Source organism: Salvelinus fontinalis, chromosome 32 (genome assembly GCF_029448725.1).
Source record: "Salvelinus fontinalis isolate EN_2023a chromosome 32, ASM2944872v1, whole genome shotgun sequence".
Lineage (NCBI taxonomy): Eukaryota > Metazoa > Chordata > Actinopteri > Salmoniformes > Salmonidae > Salvelinus > Salvelinus fontinalis.
The window spans coordinates 25,092,214-25,109,000 of NC_074696.1; the positions used below are offsets into that span (position 1 = coordinate 25,092,214).

A 16,787-nucleotide genomic window follows, 5' to 3' on the forward strand; every position below is an offset into this window, starting at 1 on the left:
GAGTGAGTGAGAGTGTGAGAGAGTGAGAGTGAGTGAGAGTGAGTGAGTGAGAGTGAGTGAGTGAGAGAGAGTGAGTGAGTGAGAGTGAGTGAGTGAGAGTGAGTGAGTGAGTGAGAGTGAGTGAGAGTGAGTGAGAGTGAGTGAGAGTGAGTGAGTGAGTGAGAGAGAGTGAGTGAGAGTGAGTGAGTGAGTGAGAGTGAGTGAGTGAGTGAGAGTGAGTGAGTGAGAGTGAGTGAGAGTGAGTGAGAGTGAGTGAGTGAGAGTGAGAGAGTGAGAGTGAGAGTGAGAGTGAGAGTGAGTGAGAGAGTGAGAGTGAGAGAGAGAGAGAGAGAGAGAGAGAGAGAGAGAGAGAGAGAGAGAGAGAGAGAGAGAGAGAGAGAGAGAGAGAGAGAGAGAGAGAGAGAGAGAGAGAGAGAGAGAGACTACGCTGCCGATACCACCGTACTGTCACAGTCCTCAAGTCCAGAACAGACTATGAGAGGTGCATAGTACTACATAGATCTCAATTCGACATCAAGTAACTCATACAAGCAGTAAAATAAAACATAAAAAATTACACCTTATGGAACAGCGGTGACTGTGAAGAGACACACACAGACACATGCATGCACACACACACACATGATAACATGCACACTATACACACACGTAGAAATGGATTTTGTGTTGTAGATACACTATATATACAAAAATATGTGGATACTCCTTCAAATTAGTGGATTTGATTAATTCAGCTACACCCGTTGCTGACAGGTGTATAAAATTGAGCACACCACCATGCAATCTCCATAGCCAAACATTGGCAGTAGAATGGCCTTACTGAAGAGCTCAGTGACTTTCAACTGGCAGTGTCATAGGATGCCATCTTTCCAACAAGTCAGTTCGTCAAATTTTTGCCCTGCTAGAGCTGCCCCGATCAACTGTAAGTGCTGTTATTGTGAAGTGAAAGTGTCTAGGAGCAACAACGGCTCAGCCGCAAAGTGGTAGTGTTCACAAGCTCACAGAACGGGACCGCCGAGTGCTGAAGTGCGTAGCGTGTAAAAATCGCCTGTCCTCGGTTGCAACACTCACTACCAAGTTCCAACCTGCCTCTATTAGCAACGTCAGTGCAAGAACTGTTCATCCGGAGCTTCATGAAATGGGTTTCCATGGCCGAGCAGCCGCACACAAGCCTAAGATCACCTTAATGCATTGCCAAGCGTCAGCTGGAGTGGTATAAAGCTCGGCGCCGTTGGCAGTCCGACAAACAAATCTGGGTTTGGCAAATGCCAGGAGAACGCTACCTGATCCAATGCAGTGCAATTGTAAAGTTTGGTGGGGGAGGAATAATGGTCTGGGGCTGCTTTTCGTGGTTTGAGCTAGGCCTCTTAGTTACAATGAAGGGAAATGTTAATGCTACAGCATACAATAACATTCTATATGATTCTGTGCTTTCAACTTTGTGGCAACAGTTTGGGAAAGGCCCTTTCCTGTTTCAGCATGACAATTCCCCCGTAAACAAAGCGAGGTCCATACAGAAATGGTTTGTCGAGATTGGTGTTGAAGAACTTGACTGGCCTGCACAGAGCCCTGACCTCAACCCCATCGAACACCTTTGGGATGAATTGGAACGCTGACTGCGAGCCAGGCGTAATCGCCCAACATCAGTGTCCGACCTCACTAATGCTCTTGTGGCTGAATGCAAGCAAGTCCCCGCGGCAATGTTCCAACATCTAGTGGAAAGCCTTCCCAGAAGAGTGGAGGCTGTTATAGCAGCAAAGGGGGATGAGCAGGTGTCCACATACTTTTGGTCATGTAGTGTATGTGGTAGTGATGGCCTGAGGTCACACACTTAATGTGTTGTGAAATATGTTGTGAAATATAAAATAATGTTTTTAAAATTGTATAACTGCCTCAATTTTACTTGACCCCAGGAAGAGTAGCTGCTGCCTTGGCAGGAACTAATGGCGATCCATAATAAATACAAATACAGCTAACCGACTCCCCATAAAACCCGTTGGGCCAATGAATGTCAATGAATATCAATGATGAACACCAGCAAGTGCAGTACATGGTCAATGGTGTCAATGATTGTTTATAGTCACCCCTTACAAAACCAAATACTCTGGTCATTTCAATTGCTCTCAACGAGCAATCTGCAGGGAGGGAGGGAGAGGTAAAGGGAGACGGAGAGGAAGAGGCAGAGAGAGACAGGGAGGAAGGGTGGTTTCATTGAATGGGATGCATGGCTGATAGCAGTGGTGATAAGATGACAATGTCAATGAGTGTCAGGTTGGACAGCCTGTGAAGATAATGAGTTACAGTACTTTAGGTTGTATCTTACAGAGGGCTTTTCTCATTGATCTTTTTGCTAGAAGGTAAACAAGAAATGATATATCTGAAACAACATACGTTTTTTGACAGGCATATTTTATAGTTTCGAAAAAGACCACCCGGTGTTTGTTATTTTCTTTTGAATGAGGATTAAATGAAAGACACTGTACTGTAATATAATATTAATTCTACAAAAAACTGTTTTGGGTTTTTATTATGTAATGCTCTATAGTCCCAGCCCTAGCTTCTGAGAGGATTATCAGTCAGTGATCACATCCCAAATGCACCCTATTCCCTATATAGTGCACTCCTTTTTACCAGGGCCAATAAGGAATAGGGTGCCATTTGGGACACAGTAATGGTCCAGTAAAGGGCACGTGAAGGGGTGGGCTGCCACTACCGCTGCATACCTTCTCACATCCTCTTCCTTTTCCTCCCCCTCCCTACCGGTCTATGATTTTTATTCCAGCCTCACTGCCTAACTCTCTCTCAGGGTCGCCTGCCTGCCGAGATGTTGTTGAGCATAAGCAAACATGCTCTCTGGCTCATGCACCCGTAACCCGTGCCTCCTGGCCTCCAATAAGATCCGCCTCTGCCCTCTCTCTCTCCTTCTCTCCTTCTCTCCTCCTCTCCTTCTCTCCTCCTCTCCTTCTCTCCTCCTCTCTCTCTCTCTCTCTCTCTCTCTCTCTCTCTCTCTCTCTCTCTCTCTCTCTCTCTCTCTCTCTCTCTCTCTCTCTCTCTCTCTCTCTCTCTCTCTCTCTCTCTCTCTCTCTCTCTCTCTCTCTCTCTCTCTCTCTCTCTCTCGCTCTCTCGCTCTCTCCTCTGTCCTTTCACACCATCATCCCAGCTGGGCAGTACATGCAGCGGTGCCTCAAGGCCCGACAAGCTTTTTTATGTGGGGCTGGATGATGGTATTTGCTAGTTACTGTAGTTATATTGGTGGGCAGTGTCGCTTTTTATTTGTGTGTTTTTGCGTGCATCTGGGTATGTGCGTGTGCATATGTTTGTCCTCCAGAAGGTTGGTGATTGGGGGGGTCGAGGGTTCTTCTGGTTTTATGGGGTCATACACTGTGCTGCTGTTCCCACACTGTGGCTCTGCAGTCTGTTCACCTCTGAGGTGTGCTCAGGAAGGAGAGAGAAAGTGACAGAGAGAGTGAGAGAGAGAGAGAGACTACAATTAAGAGAGTGAGTCAGAGAGAGAGAAAAAAACTGAGAGCAAGAGAGAGAGACTGAATGAAAGAGTGAGCGAATGAGGGAGTAAGGAAGGAAGAGAGTGGAGGAGGGCCGTCATAGAGCGGAAGGATGGGCCATCTACAGGGAGCTGTTAGTGATGAACACACACAGCAACCCCACATGGCATCTGGATTGATTTAGCTCATATCCACATTTGTAATAAAAGAGGATGGCGGAACCCTGCGATCGCTGTCTCCCAAGACCCAGGGGCTGCAGCATGCCTCGTAATTGATATGAGTAGTGACATCTATTTATCCACAGGCGATGACTGGAGGATTCAGGTACAATTAAACATGTCACTACCCAGAGCAAATATCAAACAGCAGCACCCTTAACAGAGCAGAATGAGGGCGATAAAATATTCATATGGAACATCCAAACGGAATGAATCACCAGGCAGACTGAAGTTCGTATGTAGTCTTAGTTCTAGCGATATGTATTCATTGATGTTATCTTTGAACACTCTTAGAAAAAAGGGTTCCGAAAGGGTTATTCGACTGTCCCCATAGGAGAACCCTGATGGTTCCAAGTAGAACCCTTTGTGGAAAGGGTTCTACTTGGAACACAAAACGGTTATACCTGGAACCAAAAATAGTTATTCAAAGGGTTCTCCTATGGGGACAGCCAAAGAACCCCTTTAGGTTCTAGATAGCACCTAGCACCTAAAAGGGAAAAACAAACAGTAGTCTGTTGGACAAATATGTACATATTAGCTGAATTACTGTATATGCAGGCCCCATATGCCATATATAGTACCTTCAGAAAGTATTAATTTACATAAGTATTCAGGGCTTTGTGATGGGCACTCCAATACATTGACTTTGTTGTCCTTAAGCCATTTTGCCACAACTTTGGAAGTATGCTTGGGGTCATTGTCCATTTGGAAGACCCATTTGTGACCAAGCTTTGACTTCCTGATTGATGACTTGAGATGTTGCTTCAATATATACACATCATTTTCCATCCTCATGATGCCATCTATTTTCTGAAGTGCACCAGTCCCTCCTGCAGCAAAGCACCCCCACAACATAATGCATGCCAACCCCGTGCTTCACGGTTGGGATGGTGTTCTTTCTCTTGCAAGCGTCCCCCTTTTTCCTCCAAACATAACGATGGTCATTATGGCCAAACAGTTCTATTTTTGTTTCATCAGACCAGAGGACATTTCTCCAAAAAGTACTATCTCTGTCCCCATGTGTAGTTGCAAACCGTAGTCTTGCTTTTTTATGGAGGTTTTGGATTAGTGGCTTCTTCATTGCTGAGCAGCCTTTCATGGTATGTTGATATAGGACATGTTTTACTGTGGATATAGATACTTTTGTACTTGTTTTCTCCAGCATCTTATCAAGGTCCTTTGCTGTTGTTCTGGGATTGATTTACACTTTTCGTACCAAAGTGCGTTCATCTCTAGGAGACAAGTTAAATAATCTGTCCGTAAACAATTGATGAAAAATTACTTGTGTCATGCACAAATTAGATGTACTAACCGACTTGCCAAAACAATAGTTTGTTAACAAGAAATTTGTGGAGTGGTTGAAAAAAGAGTTTTAATGACTCCAACCTAAGTGTATGTAAACTTCAACTGTAACATTTACATACGTATTCAGAACCTTTACTTAGTACTTTGTTGAAGCGCCTTTGGCAGTGAATACAGCCTCGAGTCTTCTTGGGTATGACGCTACAAACTTGGCACACCTGTATTTGGGGAGTTTTTCCTATTCTTCTATGCAGATTCTCTCAAACTCTATTTTCAGGTATCTCCAGAGATGTTCGATCGGGTTCAAGTCCCGGCTCTGGCTAGCTCACTCAAGGACATTTAGAGACTTGTCCTGAAGCCACTCCTGCATTGTACTGGCTGTGTACTTAGGGTCTTTGTCCTATTGGAAGGTGAACCTTTGCCCCAGTTTGAGGTCCTGAGCACTCTGGAGCAGGTTTTCATTAAGGATCTCTCAGTACTTTGCTCCATTCATCTTTCCCTTGATCCTGACAAGTCTCCCAGTCCCTGCCGCTGAAAAACATCCCCACAGAATGATGCTGCCACCACCAAGCTTCATCTCAGAGATGGTGACGGGTTTCCTCCAGACGTGACATTTGACATTCAGGCCAAAGAGTTCAATCTTGGTTTCATCAGACCAGAGAGTCTTGTTTCTCATGGTCTGAGTCCTTTAGGGCTGTCATGTGCTTTTTACTGAGGATTGGCTTCCGTCTGGCCACTCTACCATGACGTCCTGATTGGTGGAGTGCTGCAGAGATGGAAGGTTCTCCCATCTGCACAGAGGAACTCTGGAGCTCTGTTAGAGTGACCAGAGTGACCAGAGTCACCTCCCTGACCAAGGCTCTTCTCTCCCGATTGCTCAGTTTGGCCGTGCAGCCAGCTCTGGGAAGAGTCTTGGGGGTTCCAAACTTCTTCCATTTCAGAATGATGGAGGCCACTCTCTTCTTGGGGACCTTCAATGCTGCAGACATTTTTTGGAACCCTTCCCCAGACCTGTGCCTTGACACAATCCTGTCTCAGTGCTGGACAATTCCTTTGACCTCGTGGCTTGGCTTCTGCTCTGACATGCGCTGTCAACTGTGGGATCTTATATAGACAGATGAGTGTCTTTCCAAATCATGTCCAATCAATTGAATTTGCCACAGGTGGACTCAAATCAAGTTGTAGAAACATCTCATGGATGATCAATGAAAACAGGATGCACTGGACTCAATTTTCGAGTCTCATAGCAATATTCATGACTACTTATTTCAGTAAGGTATTTCTGTTTTCTATTTGTAATATATTTGCAATTATGTCTAAAAACCTGTTCTCGCTTTGTCATTATGGAATATTGTGTGTAGATTGATGAGGAAAAAAATATTGAATCAATTTTAGAATAAGGTTGTAATTTAACAAATTGTGGAAAAAGTCAAGAGGTCTGAATACTTTCCAAATGACCTATATGAAGACATTTGAAATTTGTTTTTTTACAGTGGATAAAAGTAGAGACTCAGAGCTACAAAATGGTCTAGCATCAAATCCAACTTTATTTGCCACATGCGCTGAATACAACATGTGTAGACTTTACCGTGAAATGCCTACTTACAAGCCCTTAACCAACAGTGCAGTTCAATAAGATATTTACCAAGTAGGCTAAAATAAAAAGTAAGAATAAAAAGTAACGCAATAAAAATAACAATAATGAGGCTACAGAGGGACACCGGTACTGAGTCTACAGAGGGACACCGGTACTGAGTCAGTGTGGCCGGGGTACAGGCTAGTTGAGGTAATCTGTACATGTAGGTGGGGGCGAAGTGACTATGCATAGGTAACAAATAAACAGCGAGTAGCAGCAGTGTGCAAAATGGGGGGGGGGGGGGGGGGGGGGTGGTTGTCAATGTAAATTGTTCAGCAGTCTTATGGCTTGGGTGTAGAAGCTGTTGAGAAGCCTTTTGGTCCAAGACTTGGTGCTCCGGTACCGCTTGCCGTGCGGTAGCAGAGAAAACAGTCTTTAACTTGGGTGACTGGAGTCTCTGACAGTTTTAAGGGCCTTCCTCTGATGCACTGGGCCGTTCGCATTACCCTCTGTAGCGCCTTACAGTCAGATGCCGACCAGTTGCCATACCAGGCGGTGATGCAACCGGTCAGGATGCTCTCCCAGATCCTTTTGATCCGCTCCCCTACAGACCCGCTACTTGAAAACCAATTCCTCCAAAAGGTTGGAGATTGGCTGAAAATTGCTAAGAGCCTAAGAATCTAGATGACTTTTCTTCAGAAGTGGTTTCACCATAGCAGTTTTTAGTACAGTGGGGAAAGTGCCTGTGAACACTGAGTGATTAACAATGGCTTGCACTTCTTATATGCAATTAAAAACAGTTTTGAAGAAGGTGGTAGGGATAGGATTGATAAGGCAGGTAGAAGGCTTAAGTTGTGATATCACTTTCCTGAGCATGTCTGTGTCAACCAGGGAAAATAAATCCATGTTGGATAGCTAGCTGACATCAGCCTATAACTAGCAATGCAAATTGATTTCTGAGATACGAATATTACAACACAGATCGTACATGTAACGTTAGCTAGCAAGCCAGCAAGATAACGTTCACTAGCTCGCTAACAGTACACACACGGTACACAGTACACAACTTCAAATGAAAACGGCTTTCTGACTAAATTGGAAATGTAGAATATCTGAAAATGTAGCTAGACTCTTACCAATATACATGGATGAACGCTTCACGGCAGACTGGAACCACTTTAACTAAGACGTCCTGTGCCGTTTCCATTTTGTTTGTAGCTACAGCTTGTTCGGCCTGTTGTATCAAGTCACTCCGGTTCAGAAAGTAGTCCAGCACAACTTTTTCCCACTGATCTTTGTCGATAGCGCTTGCTGAATTCAGGTCAGCAATGTTGTTGAGAGCAGTAGCAACACTTTTGCAGTTCTCCATGACTAATGTTATGTCTTTCAAAAAAGATGCGATAGCAAGGATTATCTACACATGCTGAGCAGCTTATGCGTGCTACATGGCAGACCAATCCGAACTCATCTCTCGGCATGTCTAGCTCATCCAATATCTCAGCCCATCATTGCTAGCAGGAAGGTTCCTGACTTTTTCCGTGGCTTAACAAACTAGGCTCGTCATTACAAAATTGTATTCACAAAATTGTATTAATATTTACAGATGGCATACAAGTTTGTTAAGGCACATGAAAGTTCACATGTTCCAGAAGGCCTTTCTAAAAAAATAAGCATTTTGATAAAAAATATTATAATAACGTTCAAATGCGACATACGCCTAAATCATGAAATGGGCTTTTGGCCTTATGTTTTAGAACATTCAATGTTATGTTGGTAAGCAACTCCAGTGTATATTTGTCCTTGAGTTTTAGGTTATTTTCCTGATGAATTATGAATTTGTCTTCCAGTTTCTGTTGGAAAGCATACTGATCCAGGTGTTCCTCTAGGATTTTGCCTGTGCTTGTAACGTTCCTGACCTGTTTTATGTTGTTTTTGTATGTGTATATGGTCAGGGCGTGAGTTTTGGGTGGGCAGTCTATGTTTTCTGTTTCTATGTTGGTTTTGGTTGCCTGGTATGGCTCTTAATTAGAGGCAGGTGTTTTGCGTTTTCCTCTAATTAAGAGTCATATTTAGGTAGGGTGTTCTCACTGTTTGTTTGTGGGTGATTGTCTCCTGTGTCGTCGATGTATGTACCATACGGGACTGTTTGGCTGTTTCGTTCATTTTGATGTAGTCTGTTCCTGTCCGTGAGTTTTACGTTTTAGTTATGTAAGTTCATGTTCAGGTTTTCGTCTACGTCGTTTTCTTGTTTTGTATTTTGTAAGTGTTTTGTTTTCGTGTGCCGTCGTGTCAAATAAAGAGATGGCATATTTCCCTAATGCTGCGTATTGGTCCACTGATCCTTCTCTCCTCTCCTCGTCCGAGGAAGAGGAGAACGACAGCCCTTACAGAATCACCCACCACGCTAGGACCAAGCGGCAAGGGAAAGCTTGACAGAGCAACAAGGACTCCTGGACTTGGGACGATATTTTGGACAGGAAAGGTTGCTACACATGGGAGGAGATCCTGGCTGGTAGGGATCGCCTCCCATGGGAACAGCTGGAGGCACTGAGGAGAGCAGAGGCTACCGGAGAGAGGAACCGGAGTTATGAGGGAACGCGTCTGGCACGGAAGCCCAAAAAGCCCGTGAGTAACACCCAAAAATTTCTTGGGGGGAGGCTAAGAGGTAGTGGGCCAAGGGCAGGTAGGAGACCTGCGCCCACTTCCCAGGCTTACCGTGGAGAGCGGGAGTACGGGCAGGCGCCGTGTTACGCAGTAGAGCGCACGGTGTCTCCTGTACGAGTGCATAGGCCAGTGCGGGTTATTCCACCTCCCCGCACTGGTAGGGCTAGATTTGGTATTGAGCCAGGTGTCATGAGGCCGGCTCAACGCGTCTGGTCTCCAGTGCGTCTCCTCGGGCCGGCATACATGGCACCTGCCTTACGCATGGTTTCCCCGGTTCGCCTACATAGGCCGGTGCGGGTTATTCCACCTCCCCGCACTGGTCGGGCAACCGGGAGTATTCAACCAGGTAAGGTTGGGCAGGCTCAATGCTCAAGAGTGCCAGTACGCCTCCACGGTCCGGTATTTCCGGCGCCACCTCCCCGCCCCAGCCTAGTACCTACAGTGCCTACACTACGCACTAGGCTACCAGTGCGTCTCCTGAGCCCTGTTCCTCCTCCACGCACTCTCCCAGTAGTGCGTGTATCTAGCCCGGTGCCTCCAGTTCCGGCACCACGCACTAAGCCTCCTGTGCGTCTCCAGAGCCTTGTACACACTGTATCTTCTCCCCCTACTAATCCTGATGTGCTTGTCCTCAGCCCGGTGTCACCAGTGCCGGTACCTCGCATCAGGTATAGAGTGGGCTTTGAGAGTAGAGTGTGCTCTGTCCCTGCTCCCCGCACTAGTAGGAAGGTGCTTATCCTTAGCCCGGTGCCTCCAGTTCCGGCACCACGCACCAGGTCTACAGTGCGCCTTATCCGGCCAGAGCCATCCGTCTCCCCAGCGCCATCTGAGCCATCCGTCTCCCCAGCGCCATCTGAGCCATCCGTCTCCCCAGCGCCATCTGAGCCATCCGTCTTCCCAGCGCCGTCTGAGCCATCCGTCTGCCATGAGCCTGCAAAGCCGCCCGTCTGCCATGAGCCTGCAAAGCCGCCCGTCTGCCATGAGCCTACAGAGCCGTCCGCCAGACAGGAGCCGCTAGAGCCGCCCGCCAGACAGGAGCCGCTAGAGCCGCCCGCCAGACAGGATCTGCCAGAGCCGCCAACCAGACAGGATCTGCCAGAGCCGCCAACCAGACAGGATCTGCCAGGGCCGCCAACCAGACAGGATCTGCCAGAGCCGCCAGCGAGCCATGAGCAGCCAGAGCCGTCAGAGAGCCATGAGCATCGAGAGCCGTCAGCCTGCCATGAGCGTCGAGAGCTGTCAGCCTGCCATGAGCGTCGAGAGCCGTCAGCCTGCCATGAGCGTCGAGAGCCGTCAGCCTGCCATGAGCGTCGAGAGCCGTCAGCCTGCCATGAGCGTCGAGAGCCGTCAGCCTGCCATGAGCGTCGAGAGCCGTCAGCCTGCCATGAGCGTCGAGAGCCGTCAGCCTGCCATGAGCGTCGAGAGCCGTCAGCCAGCCTTGAGCGTCGAGAGCCGTCAGCCAGCCATGAGCGTCGAGAGCCGTTCAGTCAGGATCTGCCTGAGTATCTCAGCCGGGACCTGCCCCTTGTCCCGGTGCTGCCCCTTATCCCGGTGCTGCCCCTTGTCCCGGTGCTGCCCCTTGTCCCGGTGCTGCCCCTTGTCCCGGTGCTGCCCCTAATCCCGGTGCTGCCCCTTGTCCCGGTGCTGGTCCTTGTCCTGGTGCTGCCCCTTATCCCGGTGCTGCCCCTTATCCCGGTGCTGCCCCTTGTCCCGGTGCTACCCCTTGTCCCGGTGCTGCCCCTTGTCCCGGTGCTGGCCGTTCATTTAGGGGATGTTAGTTTGAGGGTGGTCATTGGGAGGGGAAGACAGAAGCGGGGAGTGACTATGGTGGTGTGGGGACAGCGTCCAGAGCCTGAGCCACCACCGTGGTCAACTGCCCACCCAGACCCTCCCCTGGACTTTGTGCTGGTGCGCCCGGCGTTCGCACCTTGAGGGGGGGGTTCTGTAACGTTCCTGACCTGTTTTATGTTGTTTTTGTATGTGTATATGGTCAGGGCGTGAGTTTTGGGTGGGCAGTCTATGTTTTCTGTTTCTATGTTGGTTTTGGTTGCCTGGTATGGCTCTTAATTAGAGGCAGGTGTTTTGCGTTTTCCTCTAATTAAGAGTCATATTTAGGTAGGGTGTTCTCACTGTTTGTTTGTGGGTGATTGTCTCCTGTGTCGTCGATGTATGTACCATACGGGACTGTTTGGCTGTTTCGTTCGTTTTGATGTAGTCTGTTCCTGTCCGTGAGTTTTACGTTTTAGTTATGTAAGTTCATGTTCAGGTTTTCGTCTACGTCGTTTTCTTGTTTTGTATTTTGTAAGTGTTTTGTTTTCGTGTGCCGTCGTGTCAAATAAAGAGATGGCATATTTCCCTAATGCTACGTATTGGTCCACTGATCCTTCTCTCCTCTCCTCGTCCGAGGAAGAGGAGAACGACAGCCCTTACAGTGCTTAACTGTATTCCGTTTATTTTAATACAAATGTAAAAAACTCACTAGTCCTTGCCGATGACAAGCATACCCATAACATGATGCAGCCACGACCATGCTTGAAAATATGAGGAGTGGTCCTCAGTGATGTCATGTGTTGGATTTGACCCAAACATAATGCTTTGTATTCAGGACATAAAGTTCATTTTTATGAAGTTTTACTTTAGTGTCTTATTGCAAACAGAAGCTACAATGTTGTTGATCCATCCTCAGTTTTCTCCTATCACAGCCATTGAATTATGTAACTGTTTTAAAGTCACCATTGGCCTCATGTTGAAATCCCTGAGTGGTTTCCTTCCCCTCCGGCAACTGAGTTAGGAAGGACGCCTGTATATTTGTAGTGACTGGGTGTATTGATACACCATCCAAAGTGTAATTAATAACTTCACCATGCTAAAAAGGATATTCAGAAGGGTTGTTCAATGTCAGAGGCATTGGAAAACATTCCTGGTCTTTGTGGTTGAATCTAAGTTTGAAATTCTCTGCTTGACTGAGTGACCTTACAGACAATTGCATGTGTTGGGTACAGAGATGGTGTAGTCATTTAAAAATGTGTTAAACACCATTGTTGCATACAGAGTGAATCCATGCGACTTGCTAAGCACATTTTTACTGCTGACCTTATTTAGGCTTGCCTTAACAAAGGGGGTGAATACTTACTGACTCAAGACATTTCAGCTTTTCATTTTTTATTGATTTGTCGAAAATTCTAAAAACATCATTTCACTTTGACATTATGCGGTGTTGTGTGTAGGCCAGTGACACAAAATGTATATTAATCCATTATAAATGCAGGCTGTAACACAAGAGAATATGGAAACACCTGGGTAGAAATACACTTTGCTTGATTCTGAGGAAAGAAAGAGAGAGGGGTGTACACTTGGGACTATTCCATTGACTCCGTTGTGCCAGGCAAGCTCAAGCAAGCACAGCTAAATTATTTGAAAGATTTCAAATGCTATTTGATCTCAGGTCTGATTCACCTCTTCTATAGGGACAGTGAGTGTACTCACTGGGTCTAACTTTTAATAAGCATGATACTCAATTTGGACTCATGGTTTGTCAAGGCTAAAATGTTACTGTCCTGTCATAAAGTATGAGAAAAAAACTACTTCTCCTTATCATCTACTGACATTCTCTGCACCTGTCACCTCGCTCGTCCATAAATACGTTTTAGAACCATCTGGAGTGCAGCCGAACTCATTGAGACTGTCGTCCAGTCTACAGGTACAGAAGCAGCAGCACCTCTGACTAACACTAAGAATCAGAACCCAATTTAATACTCTCTGTTCTTCTTCCTTTCCCTGAGATAATCACTGATCTTTACATTGATTTCAACAGTCATGCCATGTCAGATCTGTGATTACCTCAAGGAAGGAAGGAAGGAAGAAAGGATGGAAGGAAGGAAGGAAGGAAGGAAGGAAGGAAGGAAGGAAGGAAGGAAGGAAGGAAGGAAGGAAAGAAAGAAAGAAAGAAAGAAATAAGCAGCCCACAAGCACTCCAGTGTATTAGATGATATTACCAATGCACAATGACAGGGTCCCTAGCAAGGGCCAGGAACATAAAACCTAAAAGGGCCTCAAGGTTTAGTCCTGGCAGTTCATTTCTTACTCCAATGTTATATTTTGAGAAACTCCAAAAATGTTCAAAAGCCTGTTATGAAATTGTTTGGACATATTCCCATGGCGATGATGGATGGAAGGTAGCACAAAAGCCTTTTGGGCCATAGAGATGTTTTCTTCCTTCCCTCCATTTTGCCTTGTTTTTTCAGTTGGCATTTCACCATTTTGAATGGTCTGGGACTGAGCCAGAACAACTGTGGAAAGTTGTTTTTGTTTTCCCGCTGCCATTTTTTTGTCATGTTGTTTTCAATAAATCTAGAGCTTTTTTATAGAGTTTTCTAAAATAGTTTAAATGTTTTAAGACCAAGTGGGTCAGGTCATTTCAATGAGTGTCAAAGATAAACACAAGCAAGTGCAATATAAATAGCCAGACTGGTAAATAGTCAATGAATGGTACCCAAACTATCTGCACTGACTATAACAACATTTGATTTGATTTGATAAGGTCAATGGTGTCAATGATAGTTTATGGTCACCACTTACAATACCAATTACTCTGGTCATTTACTTAGTCTTTCGACAACATTACAAAACAACACACATCCTTTAAAATCTCAGAAAACTGTAAGGGCTGGTTTCCTGGACCCAGAATAAGCCTAGTACTTGACTTCTAATGGACATTCTCCATGAAGCATGCTTTTTAGTACAGGAATAGGCTTAATCTGGATCCGGGAAACCTAATTCTACCTCAAGTACTTGGTAATATTAGTTAACAAATACTAGTCTTTTTTTCAAACCTTGAGTCCTTATTGCTCCTTATTCTATATTATAGAATGCATTTCTGATAAACCATCTTGTATTCTTAATTAAAGAAATTCCTTCTCTAAAACATGTAATGAGCTTCAGATCACTTCACTGTAAAAACATTTTTTGAACAAAAAACAAAACAAGAGAAGCACTTGAGGGAAAAGGGGAAGGGTTTCCTATAGAAACGTTGTCACACCCTCTCAGTGGCAGTTAGAGCCCGATGGCCTCTTCCTTGAGGTAAGAGATGGGTAATAGCTGCTTACAGCACCGAACGTTATTGCTTCATTTATTTTTGGCAGACACAATTTCAGAGCACCAATTTATTTATATTGCGTTCCCTGTTTTAACCTTGGTGGCAGAGTATTGCAGGTTGTCGTGCCTTAATTCAATTTGGAGACCTTATTCCACCCCCCTTTCTCTCTCTCTCTCTCTCTCGCTCTCTCGCTCTCTCTCTCTTTCTCTCTGCTGCGGCTCTCTTGCGATGTTTTAAACAGCCGCCCTGCTTCTGCCAGTTTAGAGCCGCATACAACGTCATTGCTGCAGCAAGGCCTTTCCTTTGCAGATGGCGTCTTGCACGGCTATGTTACAACAGTCATCGTATTGCCTGTTAAGTGTGTGCTAACAGTCCAACTGTATCACATTCTATTATAGCCATCACATTCAGTTGCTAGTCAATGTGTATTACTGTGTATTACTGTGTAATGCTTGAAGGACAAGAGTCAGAGTACTCATACTGTAGGTTCTCTCCTTCCTTCTGAAGTGTACACTAGTTCACTACTTACTCTCCACAAACTTAAAAGCATTGGTTTGGTGAAGTGACCAAGTGCACACTTTGGGAGGAAGGAGAGATAATTGGGAGATAGCCATAGACTTACTCGTCCTGTTTCTTTCCCCTTCATCAGAGTAGCTATGAACCTGACATATGCAAATGTCTATCAGTAATCTAGCCTCCACTTGTAGGAAGTGCTCCATGCAGCACAAATCCAATCCTGTTACATCACCTCATTGGTCTCGCTCCAGAGATTGATGGTTTGTTGGAATATCACCATTAGAGAAAGCAGTTAAAGGCATACTGTACTTCAGGATTTTGGCAGTGGGGATCTTTATCTACTTCCCGAGAGTCAGATGAACTCGTGGATAACATTTTTATGTATCTGTGTGCAATTTAAAGGAAGTTGCTATCTATTACTTGCACAATTGCTAACTAGCATTAGCGCTAATGACTGGAAGTCTATGGGTGTCTGACTGGAAGTCTATGGGGATCTGCTAGCATGCTAGTAGATAGTCATAGACTTCCAGTCATTGGCTCCCGAAACTACTTCTAACTTCCTTAATACTGTACACACACATAGAAATGGTATCCACAAGTTCATCTGACTCTGGGGGAAGTAGATAAAGGGACCTCATTGTCAAAATCCCAAAGTCGTCTTTTAAGGTGAAAGTGAAACATGTAAGATTTTTCTTTTATATTAAGTAACACTCTTTAGAGATGGAGGATTTGACTTTGGATCTTTCCAAATTGCCACATTCAATATTGTCACTTTCTCAAATTAGAGGAGGAAGCGTTGAGGAACTACCGTAAAACTTCAAGTCAACAAAAAGTCTCAAATAGCTTCCTGTCCCTTTTAATAGCTGGGCAACTGCACACATTTCAGCAAATAAACAGCTGTTACATTAAATATTTCAGTAATGCCTCGGAAACTGATGACAATGTTCTGTTTTTATCACAATTAAGAAACTGCTAGCCATTGTCAGATGAAATAAAGAGTTAACAATGATGATGAAAGAAAATAGGGCTAGAGGATAGATGATTCCTGCGTTGGAGGACTAGAGATAGTGATGACAAACTTTGTTGGGAACCGCCTGGAAGATGTTAATGTACAGCTCAGTAAGTCCTGGTAATCCGATCAGCACACTACCTCCGAAACCAGCTTCACATGATCCATAGGGCACGAAAACATCTTTAAACACACACCTCTGCCAACACATGCAGAGGATTCACTCTCTTCTGAAAATGTTCCAAGGGAAAGAGGATGTGTAACTCTCTTTCTCATCCCTTCCTTGTGATTGGCAGATCAGAGCCCTGAAGTGCTAGTGGCTTGTGGGAAGTAAAAAAAATGACTTCCCCCGGGAGTTGAAACGCACGCCGACACATTTTGATGTTTTTGAAGTTAAAATGTAATATTGAATCTTGAGACTCAAAGGCCTCCCTGTGGCAAGGTAGATTGTGATCATGTAAATATTCTTATCAGTTCCTATGATCAGTCTTCTTCAGTTCTTAAAAAAAACTACTTTTTCTCTTTTTCAGCCAAATGAAACGGACTCTGTGGTGATTGAGATGATTGGTGATTGAGTCATTCAATAATTTCCAACTTGAATCCCACAATGATTGTGCAGGCACAGATGGTCTCTGCATATACGGTTGTGGTGTTTTCGGGGGTTTCCCTCAGCTATAATAGGAGCCAGTGCTTTAATATCCTCAAAAGCTTTTTATAAATACTCTGCAACCAATCCAAGCATCAATCTGGACTTTATTACCAACAAAAGAGTGTTTGTATTTGTCCATTTCATTAATTTCATAGACTTCTATCCAAACCAAAGATAGTGCCCAACAGATGGCTCACAAACACAAAGCAAACACTACCGCTGAGAATGGTGCTGCCAATGACACAGTGAGACGGA

General features: G+C 45.1%; 1 protein-coding gene across 5 annotated transcripts in view; it reads left to right on the forward strand.

The window, feature by feature from the left end:
- The window catches only part of LOC129830971 (CUB and sushi domain-containing protein 3-like), a 759,188-nt gene that overhangs the window by 370,418 nt on the left and 371,983 nt on the right, over positions 1 to 16,787 (forward strand). The gene's annotated exons all lie outside the window — the stretch shown is intronic.